Raw genomic sequence first — 11,624 nt, 5'->3', positions numbered from 1 at the left:
TTCACAATTCTAAGCTAGGAAGTGTAAATGGTATTCATCCAGCTAGCCAGCTAGTTAAGTGTACAAAAAAACGATCTAAAACAAAAAACTAAATATAAAATCTACATGGCTAGCTAGCTAGCGAATTAACCTGATTGTCCCATTGACTTTCGGTTGGCATGCTAATTGATTAGCATGCTCACTACCATGGATATTTTTGGCAGTTAAACATACTAAAAATAATTAGCTTAATTTATAAAGCGCTTTTCTCACAGCCAAGGCGCAAATATTTGGACATTATAATAATAATAATAAAAACAATCCAAAACACAGAATATAGAACACAGAAAACAATCAAAGCTATATAGCTACAGGTGTCGTCAGATCCGGAGGACATGTGAACAGAATTAGCAGAGGTCCTTGAAAGCTTTTCTGAACAGCATGGTCTTGAGCTGTGCCTTAAAGTAGTACAGAGACTTTGCAGCCCTAACAGTATCTGGAAGTGCGTTCCACAGCCGCGGAGCAGCGCAACTGAAAGCCCTGTCACCCATAGTTTTTAGTCTGCTGCGGGGCTGCTGAAGGGAGACGGACCTGGAGGAGCGAAGGGTGCGTGTGGGACAGGAGGGTAGAATAAGGTCAGACAGGTACTTGGGTCCAGAGTTGTGGATAGCTTGGTAGGTGCGAACCAGGATTTTGTAGTCGATGCATGAGCATATGGGGAGCCAGTGGAGGTTGAACAGCACTGGAGTGGTGTGCTCGTGGGGGGAGGTGTGGGTGAGGACACGTGCAGCACAGTTCTGGACATATGACAAACATGACAAACTGAACACAGTATGTATGTATTAAAGTATCATGATAAAATATTGTAGTGAAGCAACATATGAGATGTGAATGTCCAACATTTCACTCCAATATTGGAGTTGATTTTCTCTCGCTTCACCTCAAAAACGGTCACCATGTTTTCCAAAAATATTTTGAGCAATAGCTGCTCTCTGATTGGATGATTCCTAGAAATGCCCACTAGGTGGGGCTGCCAATCAAGATTCCCCAGAACATTGCTTGCCAATATTGCCTAAAAGAATGGCCATTGTATCATGGCCATTGTCTTGTCACCAACGGCGTCCTAGTGTCGTGGAAGGACATTGAGGATGTTTTCTGTGAGAACCTGCTACACCAGAGTTTGGAGACAGGTAATATTATACATCTTATGAAGGACCATGGCCATGGCTCGCTTGTGTGTTATTACATTGATTGATTCGTTTACTGTTTGTCATATATCACAATGGGATACTGTTTGCACAAGCAGGGTTGAATGTAAGGCTATTGTAGCCTGGAGACACTTACCTCCCTCACTATCTTTAAGCATCAGTTGTCAGAGCAGCTTACCGATCACTGCACCTGTACACAGCCCATCTGTAATTAGCCCACCCAACTACCTCATCCCCATATTGTTATTTACATTGTTATTTATTTTGCTCATTTGCACCCCAGTATCTCTATTTGCACATCATCTTCTGCACATCTATCACTCCAGTATTAATACTAAATTGTAATTATTTTGCACTATAGCCTATTTATTGCCTTACCTCAATAACTTACTACATTTGCACACACTGTATATAGATGTTCTATTGTGTTATTGACTGTACGTTTTTGTTTATTCCATATGTAACTGTGTTGTTGTTTTTATCTCACTGTATTGCTTTATCTTGTCAGGTCGCAGTTGTAAATGAGAACTTGTTTTCAACTGGCTTACCTGGTTAAATAAAGTTGAAATAAAATAAAAATAAATAAAAATGAAAGTGGTTACACACAATAATGACTGGTTATTTATGTATGTACAGATGTAGGATCTTAATTTGATCACCCTGTTGCAGGAGAAAATAATAATAATAATAATAATATGCCATTTAGCAGACGCTTTTATCCAAAGCGACTTACAGTCATGCGTGTATACATTTTTTGTGTATGGGTGGTCCCGGGGATCGAACCCACTACCTTGGCGTTACAAGCGCCATGCTCTACCAGCTGAGCTAGAAAGGACATGTTCCTGTTCATCCCTGGCTGCACCGGGGTCCTCCCGGGGTTGCTGATATCTGATTTGTCCACTGCTTGTGGACGCACATGGCTCCTCTGTTGGTGTCTCACTCTCAGCCTCTACCTCCCCCTCAGCTGCTCCATCTGTCTCACTTTCCTGCTCTACTGGAAAAGGCTTCTGAAGTTTGTCATTTCCACTTTGAAATTTCAGACTTGATTTCCCTTATGAAAAATGTATCAACCCCTACCAAAATGTCTATTAATTATAATCCACATAATAATTCACATTTCCTGTTGCTATAGGATTATTTTCCTGTTGTAGCAAACTGGCTCAAATTAAGATCCTACATCTGTATGACTTATCTCTTGCAGATGTCACTACTGATACTGATGATGCCGACGGCAGGAGTGAGAAACCTCTCAGAGGACAGACATTCTGCACCATCCCTGAGACTTTGCAAAGATGTCCAACAGTGTTTTTGACAGAAGCAATTAAATTAGAAAGAATAAAATGTACTTGACCTGAGTTATGTTGGTTATAAAATACCACAGCGTTCTAGGTTCACAGGGATTTTAGGAGGCCCTGTTCCAAAGTGAGAACATTTTTATATTCAGGTATACACAAAGAGTAATGTTGAATTACTTATTTTGTACCTTCGTCATTACCCTCGAGCGTCCTACATACCACATTGGCTATGTGAGAAGTGTTAAGCATCAATGTGAGAGAAGGAAATATATGCTCATTATGCTGTGAACTTTTTACACACGTAGCCAGGGTAGTCGAAGTCTAGACTAGAGGAAGTCCATTTTATTGGAGATAGTTTTGTCCAAATTATGAGGTGACACCATACATCAGGATAAACATCGGTCTCTGTGTCTATGTCAAAGATTAATGTAGGTCTGCGTATGTCTAGCGGAGAGCATTCTCAGCAAGCTGATCAGAGAATTATACATATGCCAATCAGAAGAGTGTAAGAAAAGGGCCTACCGTAGCTCATGAAGCCCCCTTGGGAGTGAATTAGGTAGTGGCCTAGCTTAAGGATTCTGACATCTGCTGCTATCAAAACAGAAAATGAAAAGTAAGTCTGTCCAAATCCCTGACACAGAAGGAACAGATCAATCAGATACATTTCCTGAGAGTGACAGGTCCGGTGGCTTCTAACTGCGGAATTATCATGGCTTACTAACAACATTCCTTATGGCACCTCAAAACTCTACACATAGCACAAAACTACACGGGCTACTCCTCAAATAAACTTCTGAGAAGCTTGTGTGTGTGAGTGTGAGTGTGTGTGTGCTTGTGTGTACTGTGATTTTTCCTACCACATTTTTAGTCTGTTACCTTCTGGCTTCTCCTTCCATGTAATCAAAACCATCTGTAATTCTTCATCCTTAAATTGTAGTTGCTTTACAGGGAGATGTGATTCATGATGCCAGTAAAGTCCAGCTGAGTAGTTACTGCCCTCCTGTGGAAACAATTCGTTTTCCGACATAATATTCTGGACAATGCTGGGCCCAAGGTGACTTAGAATGTGTGGGATGAATCGGATGATACTATACGATATGCGATTATATGAGATTATATATATACTGTATGAGGTTCAGAACGAACAATAACAGCTTTTCATTTCAGTCATTACATTTCAGTCCACAAAAGCTTATTGAGGATTGAAAGAATCCTTAGGGTATCTTGGGATAAAACCCCTCCTCAATGCAAGTCAATGGTACCCCTATTAGGATTTTCCAAATGTTTATCGAAAACATACATATATTTGCACAATGAGCACTCAAATACATTGTTACATTTGTTAGGCTTATAGTTGCGCAGTCAGAGTCACATACTCTATTGTAGGCCTACTGTACATATAACAACAGTGATAATCATGTATTTCCTTAGGTTAATATTAATCATCATTTAGGTCTACATTACCGAGCAGCACACAAAAAAGTATTACATCAAAATGTACCAATTTTAATCTAAATAAAACATGGATGCCTATGTTGTGTTTTCGCATCGTGGGCCCACGCTCCTTTTAGGTCCTGTCTGTGGCAGCACTCTGCGTGCGTTCTCTTTGCTGGGCTCGTTAGCTAATGAAAGACAGGTGTCAACCACAGACGGGTGTGCGTGCAAGGCGAGAACACAACATTGGCAACCATGTTTGATTTTGATTTAGAGAGAGGGAGGTAGTATCTGAAAACTGGATTTAGACCAATAGGCCTACATTTTTCTTGGGCACTGCTCGGAACCGTCCACCGATTGTGGATAGCCTAGGGCTAGAGCCTTCCGACATGGGATAGTATGCTACAGGTAGGTCTAGCCAGTAAATTCAGCATGACTTATCTCTCGAACGACTACAAGGTCTCATGTTTGGGCAAGAGATAGCTTCTGGACCGCAACTAAGGGATTCTGTTGGGACATTGGGCTGATACAAATATAGCAGATAGATTGTTAACTTCCATCAATGTAATTGTCTGCATCACTTCCAACCCCCATGTTTTTTAAATATATATATAGGCATTGTTGTTCACTAGTTTACTCCAAGTGGGGAAAGGGTGGCGGGGTTGGAAAATAATAAAGGGGAATATATATATATTTTTAAAGGATATGTATGTATGTATGTATGTATGTATGTGGGTGTGTATGTGTGTGTGAATGTGTGTATATGTATATGTGTATGTATGTGTATATATATATATATATATATATATATATATATATATATATATATATATATATATATATTAATATATATATATGTGTGTATATGTATGTATATATGTATATATGTTTATATATATATATATATATGCATATATACACACATACATACATATACATATATATATATATATATATACACATACACATACACACATACATACACATATACATATACATATACACACATACACACACACATACACACCCACATACATACATACATATATATATACATACATACATACATACATACATACATACATACATACATACATACATATCCTTTAAAAATATATATATATTCCCCTTTATTACTTTCCAACCCCGCCACCCTTTCCCCACTTGGAGTAAACTAGTGAACAACAATGCCTAGGCCTTTACTTCCAGCCCATACCCACTATCTACATTTTAGGGCGGCAGGTAGCTTAGTGGGTAAGAGCGTTGTGCCAGTAACCGAAAGGTCGCTGGTTCTAATCCCCGAGCCGACTAGGTGAAAAATCTGTCGATGTGCCCTTAAGCAAGGCACTTAACCCTAATTGCTCCTGTAAGTCGCTCTGGATAAGAGCGTCTGCTAAATGACTAAAATGTAAATGTAAATGTATGGACACAGTCAATTTTACAATAATTACATCTTGTTTGTTCTTTCTCCTGAACTTCTTCTACTCTCAACCTCTCCGATCATTTTCATGATGTCCATCCGGTTTGCTTCTATATGCCATATCTTTCTAACTGTGCTCCTTCACAAAAGCTCCCAACCTACAACCCATACACTTATTATGGACACAGTATGCTTACATTATTAGTTATCTTGTTATTGTTTGTTGTTAGCTGTTATTAGTCCCATCCTTCAATTCCATTCAACACCTCCCATCTATCTTTTAACACCATCCATATATGATTTCTATTTGCCATATATATTTCAACTGTACTGTGATGTCTTACAAAAGTTCTGAACCTTTCTATTCTCATTGTTTCTACAGATTGTGAATTGAAGATAAACATTTTTGCTAATAGTATTATTATGTTATTGATCGATTGACTATGACTTTTCAGATCACCCAGTAGTGCTATCTGCAGGGTTAGCTCCAGGTAAATATTGCAATCCTTTAGCTATTCCTGGACCTGTGTCCAAATACAAGCTACAAATGGACAGTACCAAAACAAATGATCTAATGATTCTGTCTCTTCGCAGCAAAATCTGCAGAGCTGGGAAGATTGTATCCCCCATATAAATAACATTCTATTGGTAGCAAGAATTTTATATAATAATTTAAATTGAAAGATTCTAAATGTTGAATCCGGTGTCGTTTTGTGTATCAGTTCATAAACACTATGCCATGGGATCGGTACGTCAAAAATCTCTTCCCAACTATTTTGCAATCTATATGGGACGGCTGTCAATCCTTTGGTCCTTAAATGAAACTGATATACTTTTTTATTTATCACAGTTTTCCTTAACCAATTATGTTCTTTAATGCAAGGCCGACAAACAAGTTCCTTACTTTCTCCTCCTTCCACTTTCCTCTTCCATTTTTGCGGTAAGGCTGCAATTATTTGGTTGTAATTTTGGGTAGAGCAGACATTTCCATATGTTTTTGTTAGCTGCATGTGCGACATAACTCCACTAGTCCTACCGATGATATCATTTACAAAGATTATACCTTTTTTAAACATTTTGTCAATTAGTATATTTGAGTTTAACCACAATATTTGTTGCATTATTTGTTCTGTCGTTTCTGGAGGATTAAATTGAAATTGCAACCAACTTTCTATGGCTTGTTTTAGAAATAGTGATATCTGGGAGATGATTTCCTTTTCAAATAACTGAAAGTGAGTGGTTGTAATCTGAATAAAGGGGAAAAGGCCATTCTTGAACATTGGGTGAGACAATCTTACTAATTTGCTAGAGAACCAGTTCAGATTTAAGTATAACTTTTGTATGACTGAAGCTTTTAGTGATAGGTCTAATGCTTTAATATTTAATAATTTCTGTCCTCCGAATTCATATTCATTATATAAATAGGCCCGTTTAATTTTGTCTGGCTTGCCGTTCCAAATAAAATGGAATATTTTTTTCTCATATAATTTAAAAAACTGTTCGCTAGGCGTAGGCAAGACCATAAGCAAATAGGTAAACTGGGATAATACTAAAGAGTTAATCTGGGTGATTTTTCCACAAATTGACAGTCACCCACCTGTCCATGGTAGTAAGATCTTATCTATTTTTGCTAACTTTCTGTTATAATTTATTGAAGTGAGATCATTTATTTCCTTTGGGATATGTATTCCGAGTATATCCACATCACCATCAGACCAGTTGCGGTCCCGAAGCTAAGTAAGGGAGGGACACATGGACCCAAAGTTACATAAAACATGTCTTAGGCCTACCTACACAAAACGTTCTGCAAGATTTCTAACCTTCTTCAGACTATTCTCAGTCATCTCTCTTTCATGGCTCCATAGCCTAGGTCAAGGCTAGCCTACTCTGAATGTATGTGTGTTCTGTCTTCTGTTCTTGTAAAAGCCTACTCACACACAGTTTGCATTTTTCCAGCCAATGTAAATAAATACATTTGAGTGTGCGCAGCTCTGGGGCCACGCGGCCACATTCAGGCAAGCTTGTTAACCACAGGGCACGTGAGGTACCGCCGCTGTCGTGTGAGCCCCCACGGACCCGCTGCATTTTATTTTCCTGAAAAACCCCACTGCTCCGAGCTCGTTCAAGAAAAATGTATTGAAAAGAAAACGTTGGGTTACGGATGTAACCTTGATTCTCTGAGTAGAGTAACGGGTCGCCAAACGACCTATGGGAACTCCTTCCCCTTCACACGATGTGACTGAAGTGCTTAATATCAAAGATGTTTACAGTTACGCCACACCCTTACTTTACCCACGTGACTTGTCACTATAAAAGGCAGTGTGGCATGACATACTGTCTATTACTTCACTCGAACCCCACGGAGGTGGAGGAACGACAACCAAGGTTACATCCCTAACCCAACGTTCTCTTTCGTTTTTGTAAAGGGTTCGCCAAACGACCTATGGGAGAGACTGTACCAAAGAAGTCTTTCAGACAACAGAGTGAGATAACTCTCCATCGAACTTAGTCCAGATGAGTCCCTGGGACGTCCTTGTATCCACCACAGGATGCAACAGAATATAATTACCCAACAGGGTAACATAATTTCAACTGTGGAATACAACCGTATACACAAGCAAGCTAAAAGCTATAACTTAAAACATGAGGCTTCAATCGGATGTAAGGCCTCTGTATAGAACGTCCATCTCACTGATGGTTGATAAGTAAGTAAAATATGAACAAGGTTCACGGTACGCTCGCTTACCTGGGTCGAGAGAGCGTGCCGTGTCCAGAACCACAGTCCACACTGATGGTGTGGACATAACATTGAGTCTGTACTACCTCATGAAAGTCATGGGTGTTACCCAACTTGCAGCAGCACAGATAGAGTCCAGGGAGGGCCTTCTGAATGGGCCCATGAAGTGGTCATAACCCTGGTGGAGTGTGCTACCACGCTGTCTGCTGCAGCGTATGATTTTGACACTGCATTGGTATTCCAATGTGCTAGTCTCTGCTTCAAGACAGTGCAACCTTTGGTGTTTTCCCCATAACACACACAAAGCTGTTCTGTTTGATTAAGCAAGCAAGATAGGCCCTCAATGCCCTAACCGGGCAAAGTGTATGCAACTCACGACTCTCCTGTGAGGAGTGGGGAGGCCGATGAAATGCCACTATGAATAAGGGCTGGTTAGTATGTGATGATGAAAGCACCTTAGGTAAGAATGCTGGATTTGGCCGAAGCACTGCCTTAGATCCATCTTCTGCTAAAGTGAGGCATGAAGGATGGTTAGAAAGCTCATGTAATTCTCCAACACGCTTGGCTGAAACATAGCCAAGAGAAAGGCAGTCTTGACTGAGAGCTCACATAGCTCAAGTGAAGACAGTGGCTCAATTGATGGACTAAAAAGTGATCGTAGGGAAACATCTAACACCCATGAGGGTACTGAAGGAGCCTTGGGGGGCCGTAGCCTGCACCTTTCATGAATTACGATACTAGAGGGTGTGCCCCTGGTGATGCACCTGCAATCTGGTCATGACCCATAGAGATGACTGCCTGCCATATACACTTTCAATGTAGATGGGGACTTCCCTGCACCCATAAGCTCCTGGAGGAGAATCAAAATGACAGAAATTGAGCAGGAAGATGGCGATTCTGCATGGTTGACACACCACTACAGCATTCGTGCAGAGGATGCCCTGGCTGACTGAATTGTATCAATTACCAAGGAGGGCAACCCTGCCGCTACAAGGCGGTCACGTTCAGGGGCCACACCCACAAATTCAGTGTGCTGGGTTTGGGGTGCCAAAGTTTGCCGTTCACTTATGACAGGAGGTCCACTCGAAGATCGAGTTCCCATGGTTGGGAGGTTGTCAGCTGTACAAGGTGTGAAAACCAGTGATGCTGTGGCCAATGCGGAGAAACAAGTAGAACTGACACTCTCTCAAGTCTGATCTTCCTCAAGACCTGAGGTCACAAGGGAATTTGTGGAATTTGTGGAAATGCATACAGCAGGGCCCTTGGCCATCTGTCTGATAGGGTGTCGAACCCAAGTGGGCCTGCTGGACCCTTTATGGAGACCCTCATTGGACAATGAATTGAGTCTTGCGATGCGAACAAATCGGTGATGGCCATTCTGAATCACGCCCTGAAGGAAGAAGGCCTCCTCTTGACAGAAGGTCTGCTGCCTGATTCTCCACCCCCGGCAGGTGTATTGCTCTGAGGGACGTAATGTGTCTGTGTAATGATGTCATTTCATAGTGTTGTGTGACCCAGGGTAGAGTTGGTAGATAAGTGACTTGGTGCCACATAGTCTGCATTCCTTATGTCAAAGGAGATTACTGAGGTTTATCTTAGAATAATTGATGGACAGGATATATAACTTGGGGTAAAGGGTAATAACATCAAAGAAGGTAATGCCCACTGAGGGGTAACAGATGTTCGTGAAGAAACTTGTAACAGAGTGTATATATAGAGAGAGTGGCTCTTTGTTCTGGAGTTCGGAGATGGTAGAGGCAGGGCTTTGTCCTTCTTCTGTTATAACGAACCATGGTACCATATTAAATATTAAATGAACTCCCCATCAAAAGTGTCAAAGTATATTCTTACATTCTTAATTACTTGATACCCTAGAAACTCATCATAACAGTCTGTTTGCCCAAACAGTAGCTCCCTTGCTACCTGGTGCAGTGTCATTGACCTCAGTGCGCCCTGGCGGTTGATGTGTACAACCACGGTTTTGTTGTCTGTCCGTATCAGTACATGTTATCCTCTCTGTACTGGGAGGAAGTGAACCTCCTTGAGCTCCAGTACGTTGATGTGAGCTGTTGTCCATTGTGCTGACCATACACCATGGACCCTGACTGGTTCAAGACTGCTACCCATCCCTGTAGGGAGGCGTCTGTGGTCAAAGTCTAGGAGAACTCCACTGGGAGTTTGAAGTGCTAGGTGCCACCATTGTATTGCTCTCCCAGCAACTCATTGAAATTGTCAGATTTTTGTGTTTGTCCCTTCTGGGACATAGATTGTGTCTGTTGTACCAGCGCTTTATTGGCCGCATGTGGAGCAACCCCAATGGTACAACATGGACGGCAGCAGCTAGGAGGCCTAGGGGCCTCTGACTCTCTAGCGCTGTCACCCGTTTTCTCAGTTTGAATGTTGGAAGACAATTTGTCAACGATACCACTCTTTCTGGAGAGAGTGTTGCACGCATGATTTGAGTGTCCAGTGTCAGGCCCAAGAAGTGCACACACTGAAAAAGGATCAGATAACCCTTTTCCAAGTTTAATGTTCGTCCCAACTCAAACTTGTTTGTTAGTTTTTTGCTTTTTATGCACATTATTTTCTGTAATGAAAAGCGCTATACAAGTTAAATACAAATACATTATTATCATTAACTCGGAGAGATGATGTGAGAGTATGGATGTGCGTGCCAAAGCTTGGCTTTGAGACTCTGCACATATTAGCCAATCGTTTAAGTAGTTCAGGACCCTAACTCCTGCTTGGCAATGGGGGCTAGTGCTGTGCTTATGTACTTTGTGAAAGTGCGAGAGGCGAGCGAATGGCCGAACGGTAGAACGTGAAACTGAAGGCAAATCTCTGGTGTTTTCTACGGGCTTGTAGAATGGGGATATGAAAGTATGTGTCTTTCAGGTCCACTGTGGTGAACCAATCGCCTGGTTGTACTGACTGAAGGATGATTGTGATTGTCAGCATTTTGAAGGGAAGTGCTGAATGATGACGATTCAGGCACCTTAGGTCCGGGATTGGACGGAGGCGTCCGCCCTTTTTTAGGACCAGAAAATAGATTGAGTAGAGCCTGCAGTTTTGTTGCGCTGGTTCTACCTCTTCGATTGCATGCTTTTCCAGGAGCAAGGAGATTTCTGAGCAGAGGGTTTTTGAGGAGGGTTTGCGAGCTGTTGTTTTCAAGACACCCCTGAACCTTGGGGGTAGCCTTGTGTTAGAGTGCGTAACACCCATTTGTTGGCCGTTGACCTTTTCCAGCTGGAAAGGTGTTGCTCGAGGAAGCGGTGTTGCGCTACAGAGTCGGTCCTGAGGCTTTGCATGCTGTGGTGCAGAGGGGACACGGCCTGCATATGGTGCACCTCTGCCTCTTGAGTGATGCTGTGCTCCACCTCTTCGGTAGGGCTGAGAGTGTCTCTTCCTCCACTCCTGAGCAGGTGCAGCGTGAGTCTGAGCCTGGTTTCTTGGCATCCTATTTGGGGCCCTGGGACGGGAGTAATGGTTTGCTGGCTGATGCATTCTAGGCTTTGGAATGAGGCTCTGAAGCTCCATCTGTGCTTCTCTGT

Source organism: Coregonus clupeaformis, chromosome 31, assembly GCF_020615455.1.
Source record: "Coregonus clupeaformis isolate EN_2021a chromosome 31, ASM2061545v1, whole genome shotgun sequence".
NCBI classification, from domain to species: Eukaryota; Metazoa; Chordata; class Actinopteri; order Salmoniformes; family Salmonidae; genus Coregonus; species Coregonus clupeaformis.
Note: the sequence above shows the minus strand (reverse complement) of the source record.